The following is an 18,910-nucleotide window of genomic DNA, read 5'->3' on the forward strand; positions in this document are numbered from 1 at the left end:
TATCTGCTGCCAGTCCTCCTCTTTTTGTTGAGGAATATTACTCCTGAGTTAACATCCATGCCCATCTTCCTCCACTTTATATGTGGGATGCCTGTCACAGTATGGCTTGAAAAGTGGTGCATAAGTCCACACACAGGGTTTGAACCGGCATACCCCGGGCCGCTAAAGTGGAGCATGCAAACTTAACCACTATGCCACTGGGCCAGGCTCTCTGCAATATTTTATTCAAATCCTATGACATAGGCAGTCTTTTAATCCTATTTTTTCACTTAAAAGGTACAAAAGACGTATGACTCTTGCCCAGAATCACAGAGTTAGGCTAAGGGAGTCTAACTTATACCCAACCAATGTAACTGTTTTTCTCTTAACACTTGAGGTCGTTTAGAATGATCTTCTTGATTATAGATGTAGGCACTAATACACAGAACAATTGATATTGTAATTCTCAGAGCTTCATTAATAGGCTAGAATACATTTAGTTACATTTAAAAAATCCATGTATGTCCTAAAGAACAAACATAATTACAGTTGCTAAAAAATTGTCTTTTTTAGAACTTACATTCATTAATTGCATTATCAGCAAAATGCCATTATTTTAACATCTGGTGTTTGAATTACATGTTTCTATCTCCCCTCTACTCTGGCAAATATATTTCTCTGCAGGAATACACCTCCCCTTGCTGAGATTCTGCAATCAACCCTTTAGTCCAGAGATTCTTGATCTGAGTTTTCAATTTCCAACATTTGTGAAAATAATAAAAAAGATTTCATGAGAATTACTTTGTTTAAACACGTGTTAAAATCATATTATTTATTGCTAGTTATATTATCCTACTGACTTACAAATCTTGTTATGATAAAAAGAAACACAGCATTTAATTAACATACTGCCTTAGCTTCTCAGTGCTCTTGCTATTTTGAGTCTATGAGTGACTGGAGAAATTAACGGGATTGTGAATTTTATTTTTAGGTCAGTAAGTTACATAGGCAAAACCCTTTATATCTTTTTCTTACCTTTATTAACTCTTGATTTTTACTTGATCTCTTTGCTTGTTTGTATCCAATGCCTAAATTCACCAAACAAACAAAAAGTAGAAAATCATCTTCTTAGCAAAGTCATTCACTCTAATTCTCCCAGGTTAAGCTGTAGGCAGAGTTGGAATGGACTTTAGACACGATGTGTTACAGAGATAGGAAAACTGAAACTCTTATACCTTCCCTGTCATAAGACAGTTACTCTGAATTCAACAGAGATTGAGTTCTTCTTTCTTTTACTTTTCCCTAAAGATACATATCGCAATTTGTTATATCAGAGTAAAATACATTTCAAAATATAGAATATATCATGTCAGTTCAGCTCTAATATTTTTTTTTTGTAGTTATTTCCAGTTGCAGAGTCTCTGGACTAGACGCTGGAGTAAGTATCCTAAGCTATTTTAAATAAGATATATTTCTTGTCCTTTAGTCTCGGGACTTCATCCCTCATGTCACCTCATTTTATCTACTTATTTTTCCCTTCTGAAACTAAGAGAATCACACGACCTTTTCACATTTCTCTCCTTTACCCTCAGGACACCTGGGCCCAATGGAGAAGGAATTTTCAGTTCTAAATTCCTAACCTCAATTAAATATCCTTTTTCTATCTCCCCAGAGAGTTGGTGGTCAGGTCCCCTTGGCACCATTGAAAGAATCCGCAAAATTGCAGGTTAGCTATTAGAGAGGTAGTAGCTGTACCTCTGGTCCTGCCTTCTCTAAGGACTTTGTGTACATATAAGAAGTTACTCTACTTGGATCATGATGAAGGTCTGACACCAGGAGAACAGGGCTGTCTTGGATTTCAATCCTGGCTCCATGTCTCACAGAGTGTAGATTTTGGATATTGTGCTAAATCTCTTTGCATCTTAACTTTTTCATTTCTATGTGAGAACACTAATGCCTATCTCAGAGGGTAAGTCTGTAGATAAAATAAAGGAATGTGAGTTGCTGCATCGAATGCCTATAGATAGATGGTTAATAAATAAGAGTCTCCTCATTTTGACACTATTCCCTAGTGTCCAGAGTAAGAAACAGTTATCTGCCTAGGCAGCCTAGATGGAAAGTTACCAGGTTCCCCATTTGCCCAAATATATCTTCCATATATAACACACATAGTCTGAAACAAATCGATCAATATCTGATGATCATTTACATTATCTATGCCACTTTGAGAAGACACTAATTAATTTGTCTCTCAGTACCATTTAATCAGTGCAATTTGCACTAAATTCTGGGGGAGACAAAAACTTAAAAGATGTGTTGCTTTATTTCTAGCAGTTCAGACAAGGTTTGCTTTATTTTGATTAAGTCTAATACCCCCCACTTATAGTTTGTTACCTTTGAGGGAAAATAAAGTAAGCCTCTATCAACACAGAGTCTGAAGCATAATTAGAAAACAATGAAGATTTGTTTAATTAGTAAATAAATGAATGTTCCTCAATTAAATGTGAATTCATTATTATATAGGAACAAATTGTGACAAATTAAGTGAGATTAAGTTTTGTGCAACTGGAGCACGGATGGAAGTTTGCAGAAAGATCACATGGCACTAAGAGGTCAGTGGTTAGGGACACAGGTTTTAGGACTCTAGGTGATAACTGAGTGGTAAAAGGAGACCATTGGGCAACAAAGGAGTAATTAGTCATGAGCATCAGAGGTGGTGGGTCCTAGTCAGCCCCAGGCTAAGGAAATCTCAACAAGCTTCAGAATAAGAAAAGAACTCGTTTTTAATCCTAGCTAGAGTGTCATTCAAAGAGTCACTAAGTGATGCTATATCTCTCTATCCCCAGGATGGGGATTGTCAGAATTTAGTCTGCAATTTGATCTCCATGCATTCTGAGAATTCACTGTGAATATGTGGCTGTGATCTTGGTACCATAGGGGATAAATCACTGATAGTTAGGGTTCATGGAGAACCACTGGGCTCTAAAGTCCATGAAGCAAGCAACAGACATTTATTGGACAACTAATAGAGGTAACGCTGACTTCTATCTAATAAAGGTGTGACTCCTCCTCTAGAGCAGCTTATGTGTTAATATGAATTATTAATAATGATGAGAACCTTTTCAGCCAGGCTTCTTCCAGGTCATAATTAGAGGAGACTATGGCTGAGTAATAATAGCAACTAATATTAACTGAGCATGTACCTCCTAAGCATATGCATTTTCTGATTTTTATTAAGCACTTTCTCACAGGTAAGTGCACTGGGGACTTGAGAAGTAAATTATCCAAATAGTTAATACAGATCAGAACTGGGATTCCAACACAGTTTTTTCTTACTCCAGAATGTACTTTGCTAATCATTTTGTGTTACTGCAGCCCAAAAGTAGCAAAGAGTTTGTGAAAAATATCCTTGTGTGATAAATATGCATTACTCATAAACTGCAATAATGGTTACAGTAATGGCTTGTTAGATGTCCTCTGGACAGGATAGGGTAACTAGGGGGTAATGTATGGTAGTTATGATGGTTAATTTATGTAACAATTTGACTGGGCTAAGAGACTGTGTCTGTAAGGGTGTCTCTGGAAGAGATTAGCATTTAAATTATAGATTGAGTAAAGAATATCAGCCCCCACCAATGTGGGTGAGCATTGAACAATACCTTGAGGGTCTGAATAGAGCAAAAGGTGCATGAAGGGTGAATTCTCTCTCGCTGCTTGAGCTGAGATATCCATCTTCTCCTGCCCTCAGACATGAGTGCTCCTGGATCTCAGGCTTTCAGATTCACACCAGGACTTATATCATAACCCCCACTCCCACCCCATTCTCAGGCCTTTGGACTTTAACTAAATTACATCACTGTCTTTCCTAGTTCTTCAGCTTACAGATGACAGATCATAGAACTGCTTGGCTTTCATAACTGTGTGAACCAATTCTTACAATAAATCTCCTCATATCTATCTATCTATCTATCTATCTATCTATCTATCTATCTATATCCGCCAGTCTTTCTGCCTCTCTGTCTATCTATTTATCCTATTGGTTCTATTTCTCTGGAGAACACTGACTAATAAAGAAGTCTTGGTGGTGTTCATTGCTCAGAGAAAAAGTGAATCAGAGGTATTGGATTGGAAAGGTGGAGTAGCTAAACGTCTAATTTAGTAAGGTATATCGCCTCTTAGTTGAGAAGGATTATGTAATATCAGATGCCTAGAAATTCAAGGAGAAGTTCTCAATGTAAGTGGTATTTTTCCTCTGGGAACATTATGGAAATTTACGGATGTCACAGTGATCGGGATACACTAAAGCCTCCAGTGGGTAAAGGACAAGGATGCTAAAAGTCTGCAATATGCAGTACAGTTCCTAACAACAAAGAATTATCCATGCCTCAACTGATTTTCAAATATCCTGCCAGTTGATGTATGTGATCAAATTATCTAAGGCTTGAATCTTCCTCCTTCTTACATGTAAACACATTTTATATATAAATATGGAGTATTATTGAATGGATTTTGTATATAACAAATTTGTCACAAGTGCACCTGTTAAGTAGCTCATGGGGAGAAAAACTTGCTTGGGACTTTACTAAGAGCTGTCCATCATTCCAGAAATTTATTTCATGAGCTGGAATGTTGCAAGACTGTTTGAGATGCCTATACAAAAACCTGTATCTGCCTGCATTTTTAACCGTCACATTTATGGAGATTTTAAATATATATCCAAGCATCTGCCTTTTTCATTATGTAGCTATGTCTGTCCAGTTACTTCCTAAACTGTGTATTATTTTACTATAAATTATTTACCTTTTATTTCTCCTCTTTAAAATATGTGTGTAGGCAAATTATCTATGAATGTCATTAAGGAGCATGGAGGGTCAATGTGAACTATTTGCTATAAAAAGATGTCATTTGGGTCTGAAAGAATATAGATCCACTATTCCATAGGACACCTACATACTAGTCACTCTTCAAATAGATATCCTCCTAATAAATTTTATGTCATTTGCCAAAACCAAAAAGAAGATTCTCTTGTTGGGCTTTGGAGGCTCATTTTATTTTAAATAAAGCTTCATTTGGCCAGTGTAAGATGTAGCTACATTTTAATACACCACATATAAACATCATCACTACTATTACTACCAATAAAAAAAGATAGAGAAAAAACGTTAGCAAATTAGCAAATGTAAACTTAACCTACTAACCTCATGTAAACAAACAAATCTCCAGTAACAAAACTTAAATGGAAGAGAATGTCCCCATTTATGATTGACAAACAGAAAAGACCTAAGCATAACCTAATAACAAATGGTCAAAACCTTTGTGAAGAAAAAGAATAAAACTTCAGAAAGATACAAAAGTAGCTCTGAATAAATATGAAGACATGCGTGTTTTTGATAGCAAGACTTGGTGACATAAATGTGGCACTTCTCCCTAAGTTAATTTATGATTTAACCTTGTTCCAGTAATAATATCCTCATATTTTCCTTCTAAATAAGTTGACTACAAAGTTTAAGTGGAAGATAAAAAATATTATATAAGAGCCATAATTACATTTATATACATATTTATACATATATATAATATTTATATAATTAAACAATGTATTATTGACAAATTCATTGTATAGAACTGTTGAGAGAACAATGTAATAAAATAAAAAATACAAATATTGAACAAATGAAATGAAATGAAAATTTGATATATGATAATAGCATATCAAAACAGTGGAGAAAAGATAAATTTTTGAATGACTTGTTCAGACAACTGGATAGTTTTCAGGAAAAAAAGAAAACTGAGTCTTTTCTTCTTATGAGATACTGTCAACTTTTCAATGAATCATAATTGTAAATATAAAAAAAGAAAACATACAAGTCCTAGAAGAAAACACAGAGAAGTCCTTTGTAAATGGAAACAGTATTTAATATATAAACAACAGTTATTTTTTGTTTTACGTTATCAAATATACCAATTATAAATTTAATTGCATCTGAAATTTTAATATAAATAGGACTCCACATCTGGAAATAATAAAATAAAAAATTGATAAATTTGACAACATAAAGGAAAAAAGAAAAGAAGAGAAGGAAAGGAGAAAGAAGGAAAGAAAGAAGGAGAAAGACAGAAAGAAAGGAAGGAAGAAAAAGAAACCTATGGTAATAAACTTCTTAGGAAAATCAAAAGACAATGATAAATTGGGGAAAATTGTGGACTAGACCAATAGGTGACGTCCCCAATATATAAACAATACCTAAAAGTTAGTAAGACAAACGTTGTGATGAAATCCAAAATACAGAAGAAACATACCTTGGAAAAATGGACAAAAACATGAATAAACATTTTACAAAAATAGAAGTGCAAATGGCCCTTAAATATGTGAAAATGTAATAAACATTTGTATCAGTTGGCATCCAGTCAAGAAACAGAACACCACTCAGCAATTTTATCAGGTAAAATTTAATATAAAGATTAGTACCTGACAACAGGAGATTAACTATCAAGTGATCAAGCAAAGTCCAAAGTCTACAGGAAGAACAGATATAGGGAGCTGCTGCTACCTCTGGGCAATTAATCAACTAATAGAGGTAATGCTGACCTCTAGCACAAAGGAAGAAACAAACTTGGAAGAGGACCCCACCTCCAAGACTCCATCAGACATGGTTTTGTTGGGTGTGGTTGTAGCTTGCTATATGGCAGAGACATTCCCTGGCCAGGTCTGCACAACAAAGAAACACTCAATAGGGTTCCACTGAAACCTACTGGGTAGCCATCCCCTGGGGTGCAAGCAAGAGTTACTAAAAAGCCACCTTTGTGGTGCTGATGAAACTTGATGGGAAGCTACTTCTGGGAGTGCTGGTCAACCTTTATGAAGGGTGAGCACCACTGGGTATCCCACATGCTGCTGGCTACAACATGCCATTGAACCACAAGGAAATAGCACACCACTATCAGAAAGAGAGCCTTTTCCTCCTGCAGTGTCCCTCCACTGTTCTCCACTGACCAGCATAATACTCTCTGGCTGGAGAAGGGGAAATGTTTACAGTGTCCAGGTCCAGTATCATTAAAGCAAGGCAAAGATGGATGGATTTGGAGCTGAGACAAAAAATGTATAACTGGCATACTATTCTCAATAAGATAAAATACAAATTATCTGGCATACTATTCTCAATAAGATAAAATACAAATTATGACTACTTTCAGAGAATATTTTCTAACTGATCACACAAAGAAAAGTGCCCTGCAGAGTCTCTAGCAAATACATGTTCTCAAAACATGTTAGTGTCCTTTCCCCTTTCACCAAACTATGGTCTTAAAAAAGATAAAATCTCATTAATTTGTTTTGTGATGTTAAGTCAGACATGTGTCCCTCATGGCAGATTAAGATAGTTTAAATATGGGCACTTCATATAACATGGAAAGAATCAGCCATTTTGAAAGGACTTTCTGGCATCAGCAAACAGACCTTTCTAAATTATGGCCAAAGTCACAACATATAGACAGCTTTGTGCCAGCACTGGTGGTCTAGTGGTTAAGATTTAATGCTCTCACAGCCATAGACTGGATTTGTTTCCAAGTCTGGGATCCACACCACCCATATGTTGGTTGCCATGGTGTTGCAGCTGCGTGTTGCTATGCTGCTGAAAGGTATGCAACTGGTATTTCAAATATCAGCAGGGTCACCAATGGTGGCTTGTTTCAGGGGAGCTTCCAGACTACACACACTAGGAAGAAGTATATGGCCATGTACTTCAAAAAAAATTGGGGATGCAAACCTATAAATAGCAGGAGAGCACTGTCTGATATAGCATTGCAAAAAGACAGAGCAAGGTTCCACACTCTGCTGTACATATGGTTGCTAGGTGTCAGAATTAACTCCAGGCACTAACAACAACAACAAGGCAGGTTTGAGCTGGTAAAGAAAAGTCACTGTAGCAGTTAGTCTTGATTCAATCATCACAACTAGAATGATTGAAAAATCCTCTTGTGTTTCCTTCTTTTATTATTAAGGCTTAAGGAAAACATAATTAAATTCCTTAGGGGATGACAATTCATCAAATCTTTGGGTCTCTTGTGAGTGCAGAGCGCATTTCATCACATTTCTTCTGAGGATTATTTGTTACTCTGAGATTTAAATACCTCCTGCACAAAGGAGCAAAGGTGGGATGAGCATGTAGTTAGCTCAGAGACAACTATCAGAGTGATTCACTATCGTTGGATTCTTCTCAGAATATCTATTTGGTATAACTTGTCAAGAAAAGAAGACATATTCGAACTCTTACCAACAGGTAGAAAACGAGTCAGATCACAGGTGAGTATTTCAGACAGAAAGAGACAGAGATATGACCTTTTGGGAATGGAGCATTCCCCTGCCCAGTGTTCCTTTGAGCAGGGGTTTGCTTGGCACCAGGTCAATGCCATTTTAAAATGCCAAAAGGAGAAATAGACTATGAGTTGGGCTTTTAGGTATCTCATAGTAAGTCCAAATGCAGAAAATATGAGAATTGGAAAGTTCTGTAGGGGTTGCACTCTTCAAACCATTCACTTCACAGATAAGGAAACTGTAACTAATATAACAATTCATCAGTTAGTTAGTACAAAAAAACAAAACTACAGCCAGGATTCCAGACTCTTACTTCAGTATTCTTTTCATGAAAATAGGCCAAAGATGGCAATACATAGAAATCTAAAATATATTTGGCCTGTATTTGCTTTTATGACAATACTTTTGCTGGTCTTTTAAAAATATTTGAATTTAGTAACTATGGAATATGCTTATTTACTCACTGTTCTACCATTTCTTCAAGAGTGAGATCTGATGAACTTTAGTTACATGAGACTAAAAAGAAAAACAATAAAAGTTTTATTATCTTTTGTCTTAATCAGACATGATTTTGAATTTTATAGCTTCATCTCTGCTTGTTTTATCCTTTAACAGAAGTGCTGTAGAATTAAACTACAACTTTCCTATAGGTTGAGGCAATCCATGATACACCACCCCTGTGGAGAAGCATTGAAACTTTTTTTCTGGGAATTATGAGTGGACACTCATCTGCTGAATTAAATCATCTACACTCACATACAATTGCTAAATTCATGAGCACTGAGCACATTACAGTCACTGAATGCCCCAGTATGTGCCCACGCATGTGCGTGTGTGTGTATTCTAACCAACTTGTTTGTGGAAAGTTATTAAGCTAAGTGTTAATCTCATTTAACAAATGTAAAACTGATTCCAAGAAGATAGTAGTGTACTAGAAATCAATAGGAGTAAGTGTCAAATCCTGGATTTGTCTGTACACTGTGAGAGAGAGCAGGCAGGGTGCTTTATGATTAGTGAAACATCTCCTCATATCCTTCCTCAATTAACTGGAACCTTGAATCTATAAGGGAGGAGAGAGCGATTTTCTAATCACATATTCTAACTGAAACCAATGAATTGGTCAGCACATACCCAGTTGTGCATCTGTCCTGACTCCTTGTTCCTACCAGGCATCTCGTACTCCTCTAAGTATTGCAGTCTGGCATCAACCCTGCATTTTCATGCTTGGTGTCTGGGGCTGTTTCCTCATTTATAAAATTATGATACTGGACTAGTGTCAACAATAGGACTTTTTTTGGGAGGTGGGGAAGATTAGTCCTGAGCTAACATCTGTCACCAATCTTCCTCTTTTTGTTGAGGAAGACTGGCCCTGTGCTAACATTCGTGCGCATCTTCCTCTACTTTATATGTGGGACACGTGCCACAGGATGGCTTGATAAGCGATGTGTACATCTGCACCTGGGATCCAAACCAGACAACCCTGGCCGCCAAAGCAGAACCTGAGAGCTTTAAGTGCTGTGCCACCAGGCTGGCTCCAACAGTAGATTTTTTACTCTCTCACTAAAGTGGAAGAACAGATGATAAATGGAAGGACTACAGTATATCTTTTATTTGTTCTTTTTTCATGGTGAATTGTTTAAAAATTCCTAATGAATACAGGTGGGGGAACACAGCACTATATATGAAATCGGCAGTCTCACATTCAATTGCTGATTCTGTAACTAACTTACAAAATAACTGTGTGTGTGTCTTTGAAAGTCCCCTCAGCCAAAGTTTTTCTTTCCTCACTAACATAACCTATGAAATGACATATTCATTCACATGTAGTAAGAAGGAGCTGAACCGGGGAAGGTGACAGCTTTATTGAGGTGTAACTGACATACAATAAATTGAATAAATTTTCAGTGTAACATTTGATATGTTTTAAAATATGTATAGACTCGTGAAACTATCACCCAATCAATCCAACACCCCCCAAATGTTCTTCATGCCCCTTGGTCATCTTTCCTTCCTGCTCCTCCTCACACACAGCCAACATTGATTGACTGTCACTATCAATTAGCTTACATTTTCTAGATTTTTATAAATGAAACCTTATAAAGTATACCGTTTTTTATCTGACTGTTTTCTCTCAGCCTAATTATATTAAGATTCTGTCATCATGTTGCATGTTGCAATAGTTTATTCCTTTCTACTGCAGTGTAGTATTCCATTGTGTGGACATACTATCATTTGTTTATCCTGTCACCTATGGATGGGTCTTTGGATTGTTCCCAGGTTTTTTTAGAATGGTTGGATCGTAGGGTAGCTATGTGTAGGTTGGAGTCCATACTGCAAAAGTGTTTGTACTGTTTTACATTCCCACCAACAGTGATGAAAGTTCCAGTTCCTCCACTTCCTTAACACTTAGTATGGTTCATCTTTTTAAATTTTAACCATTCTAACATATTTGTAGTGATATCCCATTGTGATTTTCATGTCCTTAATACAAATTATTTGAGCATTTTTCAAGCACTTATTTGCTATTCATATATTTTCTTTGCTGAAATTTCTGTTCAAATTTTTGGCCCATTCTTTTTGGATTGTTTTCTTATTATTGTTTTAAAGTTCTTTGTGAGAAATAAGCTCTTTATACTAAATATGTTTTAAAAATAATTTCTCCAAGGTTTGTCTTTTCATTCTGTTTCCTAACTGACCTAATATATGAAATGATGAACACATTCACAACATTTAAGAATGAGTTGAACAGATATAAGTACTTTATAAACTATAAAATCTTAGCCAGATATACAGTGTTGATTATTCATTATTAGAGCCCCTTCTCTTCTTTCTTGTAGTTGATTATATTCTATGCAGAAATTGAGAGATGCAGCACTACTTTCAACTGCCCTAGTATTTAAGATAATCTATTGTGAATGTCCATTCTCCTGTGAAAGACACATTATAATACTCTGCTGTCTTGTCTTTCTTGAGCCGTAAACCAGTTAAAGTAGATAAAGCCAAAGTTCTCACTTCAGGTTTAGGTAGAGGATGCTACTTATTTCTAAATTACTTTGTGGTTTATTTGGTTTGTTTGGGTTTAGTGTTGCCTTCTCCCTTCTTAGAATTCTTCAGTGGACTAGATATTCATCCAACCAAACACAAAAATGTATAACAAATGCACGCTCATGTGTGACCACAGAGTTGGATAATGCCTTCCCTATTCCCATCGAGTGAGAGATCCTTGAATCTTAACTCTGAACTGAGCTATACAACAACCTGTTGGTTAGACAATAGAATTATCTAAAGACACAGCTCTGTCTTCACCCTGATCATGTCCCATCCCAAACCACTGGGTGCTTCTAAAGATCAGGGAAACCAAAAGACTAATTCTGTCTACATGCATGATAGGCAAGACAGGAAAAAGAAAGTTAGATACAAAAATAGAGAGGTTTAACCTCCATCAAATCACATATACACAGAAGACAATAAAGTGAAGTGGACTCTAGAGTCAAACAGACCCAGCTCTGCTACCTACTGACTGTTGACCTTGTTAAAGTTACTTTATATCTAGTCTTGTTCTTTTCAGATATGAGATGGAGATAATGATGGTACCTACTTCATAGAGTTGTTGTGAGGATGAAATTATGAAATGTATAAAGGACTCAACACTGGAATATAGTTAGCACTCAGTAACTCTTGGCTTTTTAAAAACTGTAATTATCTATTACCTTTTCTAATATTGCTCACCTTTTGCTCCAAGTATTTAACTTTCTGTATATGTGTGCATATGATATGTTATACTTTGAGATCCCTGAGTCTTTCGCTTTTCTTTTCGTGCCTACCTTCAATGAAAGTTGATGTTTATTCATTATGTGTATTCATATTTGATTTGTCTTAGAAAGAAGGAAAAGACACTCAAAGCTGCTGTTCTTTCCTAATTAATAAGGCAAATAATTGCACAGATAAGGTCAAACACTGGGTACCATGTGATAAATGACCTCAGAGCACCAAGGTCTTCAGAGAAGCCGAACTTACTATCCCCAAGACGCTAACATTCTCTCCTATTTTTACTGGGCACCTGGAGAGGATCCATGACCATTACCTTCTCCAAAGTCGTTTGACTTATTCCAGGGGTCACAGAATCTAATTACTGGAAAGATTTTTAAGAATCACCCCAAGTAATAAAGTCCAGGCACACATAAAATTGAAGATAACAATAAATAAAACCACTCACTGGTGACTAAATTTATCTTTATGGGCATCACTCAGGACCCTCAACTGCAGATCATCTTTTTTTCGGTCTTCCTTTGGGTCTACCTGGTCAATATAGTGGGGAATCTTGATATGATTATCCTGACCATAAAAGACACTCAGCTTCATACACCCTTGTATTTTTTCCTCTGCAACCTCTCCTTTGTTGACCTGGGCTACTCCTTGGCCATTGCCCCAGAACGCTGGCTGACTTCCTAACAAAACACCAAGTTATCTTGTTCTCCAGTTGTGCCACTCATTTTGCTTTCTTCATGGGTTTTGTGGATGCTGCACGCTGTGCACTCAGTTCCATGACCTATGGGTTTTTTGTGGCCATCTGTCGACCCCTCCCCTATAGCACTCTCATATCCAAGCAAGTCTTCTTGGCTCTCATGCTGGGCACTTACATGCCTGGTTTGGTGAGTTTAGTTATTCACTCTTCCTTCACTTTCAGGTTGAGTTACTATGGTTCCAATATCATCAATCACTTCTTCTGTGAAATACCACCACTCTTGGCCTCTCTTGTTTAGACACCTACATCAGCAGTATCTTGTTCTTCAGTCTGGGTGGATTCATTGAATTCAGCACCATTCTCATCATCTCCATCTCCTATGCTTTCATTCTCATGGCAATCATCATAATGCTCTCAGCTGAAAGCCACCTTAAGTCTATCTCCACCTGTGGGTCTCATCTCACTGGCATCATACTTTTCTGCAGCATAGTCATGTTTATGTATCTGTGGCCAACATCCAGCTACTCCCTGGACCAAGACAAGTGACCCTCTGTGTTCCACACTATTATCATCCTCATGTTGAATCCCTTCATCTACTGTTTATGGAGCAAGGATGTGAAAGCTGGTTTCAAAAAACTAATTGGCAGAAAATCTCAATAATAACCAAAAATGAAAATATCTTATCGCCACAGGTAGACGATAGTGGTTGAAGGATAGTGGCACCAGATAGAAAATGCAAATAACTTTCCAGTAAACACTATCCAAATTATCATCCATTTCCTGAGTGAATCTTAATTCCTGAAGATTTTTCTGTAAAGCTTAACTCTATAATCTGAAGGAAATAAAAATTAATATTTTTGAAAGACATATATATTATAACAAGTATATGTTATAATTAAAAGAGCAGTTGCTTTAGAATCAGGAAGATCTTTGAATCTCCTTTTACATCTCTAATCAGTGACAGTGTTGTGAGAGGACCGCCTTTTCTTTTTCCTAATTGATTGTCGTATCCAGTCAATAAACACAGCATTTTGAATTTTATTAATTTCTTACAACAATTATTAGAGATAGGCCTTATCCTCATTTTTAAAATCATAAAAGTAAAGCTCAGACAGGTAAGCAAACCTTTCAAAGCTAAACAATAGAATCAAAAACTGATCCAAGGGCAGTTCTTTCCCTTCTGACTAATCACAAACATTCAGGCTTTGGAATATTTAGAAAGAAGTTCTCATTTGTCTCTGCTACTTTCCAGCTATGTGATCTTGGGCAAGTTACTTGATGAACATCAGCCTCAGTTTCTTCATTTACTAAATGAGAATAAGAATGCTTATCTTGTAGCGTTTTTCAATGGATGTACTGCGATCTCTATAAATAATCTGTCAAATGAAAATACTTAATAAACATTATTTGGTTTTATTTTCCTTCATTTATATCTTAACTATCCATAATTATGCAATGAAATTAGGAAATTAATTTTTTCCATGTAGTTGGTGGTAGAGCATATATATCAACTTATATTGGCAAAATAAATGGATAGAAATGAGGTCACCTTGGTCTTACTCCCACCCCCACCAACAATTATCTCAAATTCCTTAATAGCTCTGTACTTCAGTTTCTTCATCAATAAAACAATGACTGTTACTTATACCTTATTTATCCTGTTAGTTTAAGTGATAAATAAATGCCTTATGTTTGAGAAGAACTGAATATTCTTTCATACATTAAAATCTGTCCAGTAAAAAAATCATAACAAAGGTAAATATGTCAATCATGTTCTATATAATAGACTGCAAAAATCACGTGTTAGTATTTTTTTCAATCAATGAAGAGTTTTTAATCACTGTACTAGAGGCTGTGAGAGGCAAAAATTGATGCAAAATTGGCTAAGAAGGGATATATCAGAGTGAGATGAAGCTGAGATTCAGTTATGCTTCCTCCTTGGCCAAGTTATATAACCTCAGGTCACATTTTATTTTGTTTTTGACGAAGATTAGACCTGAGCTAACATCTCCCACCAATCCTCCTGTTTTGCTGAGGAAGACTGGCCCTGAGCTAACATCCATGCCCATATTCCTCTATTTTATGTGAGATATCCGCTATAGCAAGGCTTGACAAGCTGTATATAGGTCCATTCTCGAGATCCGAACCAGCGAACCCCAGGTTGCCGAAGCGGAACATGTGAACTTACCTGCTGTGCTACTGGACCAGCCCCTCAGGTGAGATTTTTTAAACAATCTGTGGGTAAGACTTGGTGGACAGTATGATATTAAATATAGATAGATAGATAGATAGATAGGTAATAGGTAGATATAGACAAGGATGTATGTATTTCCTGACCTCATGCAAATAATATCCATAAGGAGATAAGATAAATGCAAATATCTTGATTTACAGGAAAAAAATAATGATTAAATGCTAAAAGAGAATTGAAGATAAAGTGCTGTGGCAGCTCAAACTAGAAAGATGGCATTTTCTCTTGGGGGAACAAGATGTCTTTCTGAAGAAGGGGGCAACTTAGTCGTTTTTGAAGCATGGGCCAAAATTAAAGAAGGAAGCAAATGAGGTAGTGAATGTCAGATGGAGAAAACATAGAGAACATTCAAAGAGGCTGGAACTATGGGACATGTCCATGGGCCATTTTGCCTGGGTGTGCAATGGAAGGGTTTGATGGTGAAGCTGGAATGTAGCTGAAGATCTGGCACCAATGTAAGGACATGAAACTTATTTGTTGAGGAATTTGGAGTTTATCACTTGTGGATTCTGGAGAAGATTCCTCCTTGCTCTCTGAAATTCTGTCACATATCCATTAGCAGAGCAACTTTTGGGGAAACCAAACTATACTATAGCCTTAGGCTGGTAAATCTGAGTAGATTCTGCTACTTCAACAGGTTCTGGATTGTGTGCTTTTCTTAATGGAGCTTGGATAAAGCACTTACATTTAGCCTTAAATCTAGTCTTCTCCCAGAGGAAAAATTTAAACTTAAGTCCATGCCTTTAATCTCTGCCATAGATAGGATAGCTGGAATAATTAGGGTCTAAGATTTTTTATCTATCCTATAACTACCCCTGTTCCCTAACTCAGGAGCTATAAAATTCCCAAAGTCCTCTGTGCAGCATTTCCAGGTCTCCGTCTTCCTTAAACTAACCCTCTGATATTATTCCTCCCTGCTCTTGTTGCGAAGCAGATTCTTCTGTAAAAACATTTCTTGAGACTTTCAGACTTTTCTACCTCTATATCCTTCCCAATTCTCTCCTCTCTCCATTCCCTGCTTCTTTGATAGTTCCGAGTCCATGCCTCAGAATGTCCAAATACATCTCTTCCTTCAAGGACTAGCTTAAATATCCCTCCTTGAAAAGCCCTTTCTGAGCTACTGGACTGGTCAAAAACAAAAAACAAACACTTCTTCAGAACAACAACATCCTTTAATTTATACCTTTCTTATGGTTCTGCGTGCGGATATTAGGGAGCTGCACGTACGTGTGTAAATATCATAAAGGGAGACACTATGTAAGACGTATGTGGGTTTCTCCCATTGCAATAGTGAGCTCATAACAGACACCTATGGAATGCTTACAAAAGGAAAGGAGTGAGATGACATGTTTGTTGGCTAGACTGTTTCAAACAGCTACATGCACCACAAAAATGTACAGCCATATATGGGGCTCTAGAAGCAGCTATATAGGTGTCTGTGTGCTTAATCCTGTAAGATTAAATGTCACGTCCCTTGATGATCATTTCCTTTATTGCATTTATCACAATTTGTCAGTATAAGTGTGTATACTACATGTCTATTATAAATATATATGTATAAATGAGGAAAGGAAGTGTTTCTATTTTATTTAACATTATGTTATATAGTCATTCAGTAATATGTAGAGAATGGATGAATTAATCTGTTAATGAACATTTGACCAAATCTTCGGCTTATGATAGCCGTTATCTCCCTGTCCATATAATCAGCCTAAGACCACAAGGAACAAGAAGATAAAATCAGATTTATTGATTCATTGCAAAGAGGAATACAATATACCAGGATTTTGAGGGGAGGGTGGAGTTAAGATGAAATTTAAATGAGGCAATATTTTGGCAGATTCATTGCAAAACAGGGCTGTATGTAAAGGGCTCAAAATCAGATCTAAACCACAAAGTAAGTATAGAGTCTTGTTTTCTTGGAAACTACAAAATTAAGAAAGATGTGAAAGCACTTATCTGAAGTTCTGCTCCTGAGTTGAAAATTAATAATTCTTCTCTATATCAAGGTGCTTTAGATCCTACAGGCGGGAGTGAGAAGTTTCATCTTACTGGTATAATTTCAAACAATTACTTCCAGATAATCTATCATTTTAGATAACCGAGATTTCTCAAAAAGTAGAGAAACAGTAGTCTCTCAATGAAGGGAGTTGTTTTGACACATTAAAGCTGTGGTTTGTTCTTGGGGGAGACATATTTCCTGTTGAATTTGCAGCTGGATTTATGTGTTTTTTAAGAACTACAGGGCAGATGTGGACAGTCCAATCTATATTTTACTCTCTCACTTCATATTCAGAAGTCAGTTCTCTTAGATTAACAGTTAACTGTAGTGTCCCTTTAAGAGCTCTCATGTCCTGTGTCTTGCAATATCTCTCCTTAAAACTCATTTCACATCCTGCGCCCTTAGGCTGTAGATCAAGGGGTTGACCATAGGTGTGATCACAGCATAGAACACTAAAAAGGTCTTGTCCCCAGTGCTGGAGGACTTCGACTGGAGTCTCATGTACATGAAGGTGGCAGTTCTGTAGAATAAGGTCACCACTGTAAAATAAAAGGCACAGATGGACAGTGCCTTGTGCCTCCCAGAGGCTGACTGCATCCTGAGAACTGATAGATTCCAGCATAGGAATCAACAATGAGGAGAAAAAGAATGAAGGTAATAATAATACACAAGATAAAAACAACTAGCTCAGTAAATTAGGTATCAGTGTAAGCCAATCTCAGGACAGAAGGTACCTCACAAAAAAAGTGATTCAGGACATTGGGCCCACAATAGGGCCAACTCAAAGGGAGGAAATTGATAATCAAAGAGCTCATGAAGCTACTGGACCTAGAAATGGCTGCCAATTGAACACAAGTGCTTTGGTTCATAATGAAGTATAATGAAGAGGATGGCAAATGGCTACATATCTGTTATAAGCCATGACACCAAGGAGAACATATTTAATCGTTCCAAAGGAGAGGGAGAAGTATAGCTGAGTGGCACAGCAGGAGAATGCGATGGTCTTCTTTTTTCCCACCATGTTGGATAGCATTTGTGGGACATTGGTGGACGTGTAGGAGATATCCAGAAAGGATAAATTAGCAAGTAAAAAGTACATGGGATTTTGGAAATGAGGTTCTATCTGGATAATGGTGATAATAATAATGTTACGAGCCACCATTAGTAAATAGAATAACGAGAACATCATAAAAAGAATGAGCTGCATCTTTGGCTGAGATGAGAGCCCTAGGAACACAAATTCAGTCAGTGTGAAGTTTTTTTTTTTTTATCATATCCATTTTTCAGGCCACCTCCCTCTTACAGAACCATCTACTCACATGAAGACAGAGAGCAAATGCCCTTTATGTCACCATGTTGGAAATTCAAGACATAAGTAAGAAAGCAAGGAGAAGTATTGGTCTGGGATTATATCTTTTGAGTATCTGAATTGTACCACAAATGGAAATATGTCCTTTGGATTTTGGAGGGAATATTCTCTTGATAAGATTAAGAATTTTAAACTTTAGTACTGATTAAGGTAAGCAGATATTTTTGCCCTTTCTCTAAGAGTATGCTCATTTGCCCATTCATAATCTTTCTAAACCCTACTTATTTTTCAAAGCCTTACTCATGACTCATTTCTTCAAAAATATCCTATTATGTATTTTTTTCTCCACCTATCAACATAGCAGCATGATTCAGCACTCAAGTAAAAAGCAGTGAAGGACATTGCCTCATGTGACATGCATTAACTTAAAAGTAAAGGCAGAAATAGCAGCCTATTGTTCCTCTGTATCATCCCGATGTGACCCTCTAGTGCTTAGACACTGTGATACCATAAAGGACAAAGACTGAGCACACCAACAGCAAAAACAGCCATGGATCACACTAGTTGCCAATTATCCCAGCTTCACCACT

At 36.7% G+C, this 18,910-nt stretch overlaps 2 pseudogenes; one reads left to right on the forward strand and one right to left on the reverse strand.

The window, feature by feature from the left end:
- The first annotated feature begins 7,580 nt into the window (after nt 1-7,580).
- On the forward strand, nt 7,581-13,418 carry LOC139074614 (olfactory receptor 5AR1-like; annotated as a pseudogene).
- Nucleotides 13,419-17,356: 3,938 nt separating this feature from the next.
- On the reverse strand, nt 17,357-18,269 carry LOC139074615 (olfactory receptor 5A2-like; annotated as a pseudogene).
- Nucleotides 18,270-18,910: the final 641 nt, after the last annotated feature.

This window comes from Equus przewalskii, chromosome 11 (assembly GCF_037783145.1).
Source record: "Equus przewalskii isolate Varuska chromosome 11, EquPr2, whole genome shotgun sequence".
NCBI lineage: Eukaryota > Metazoa > Chordata > Mammalia > Perissodactyla > Equidae > Equus > Equus przewalskii.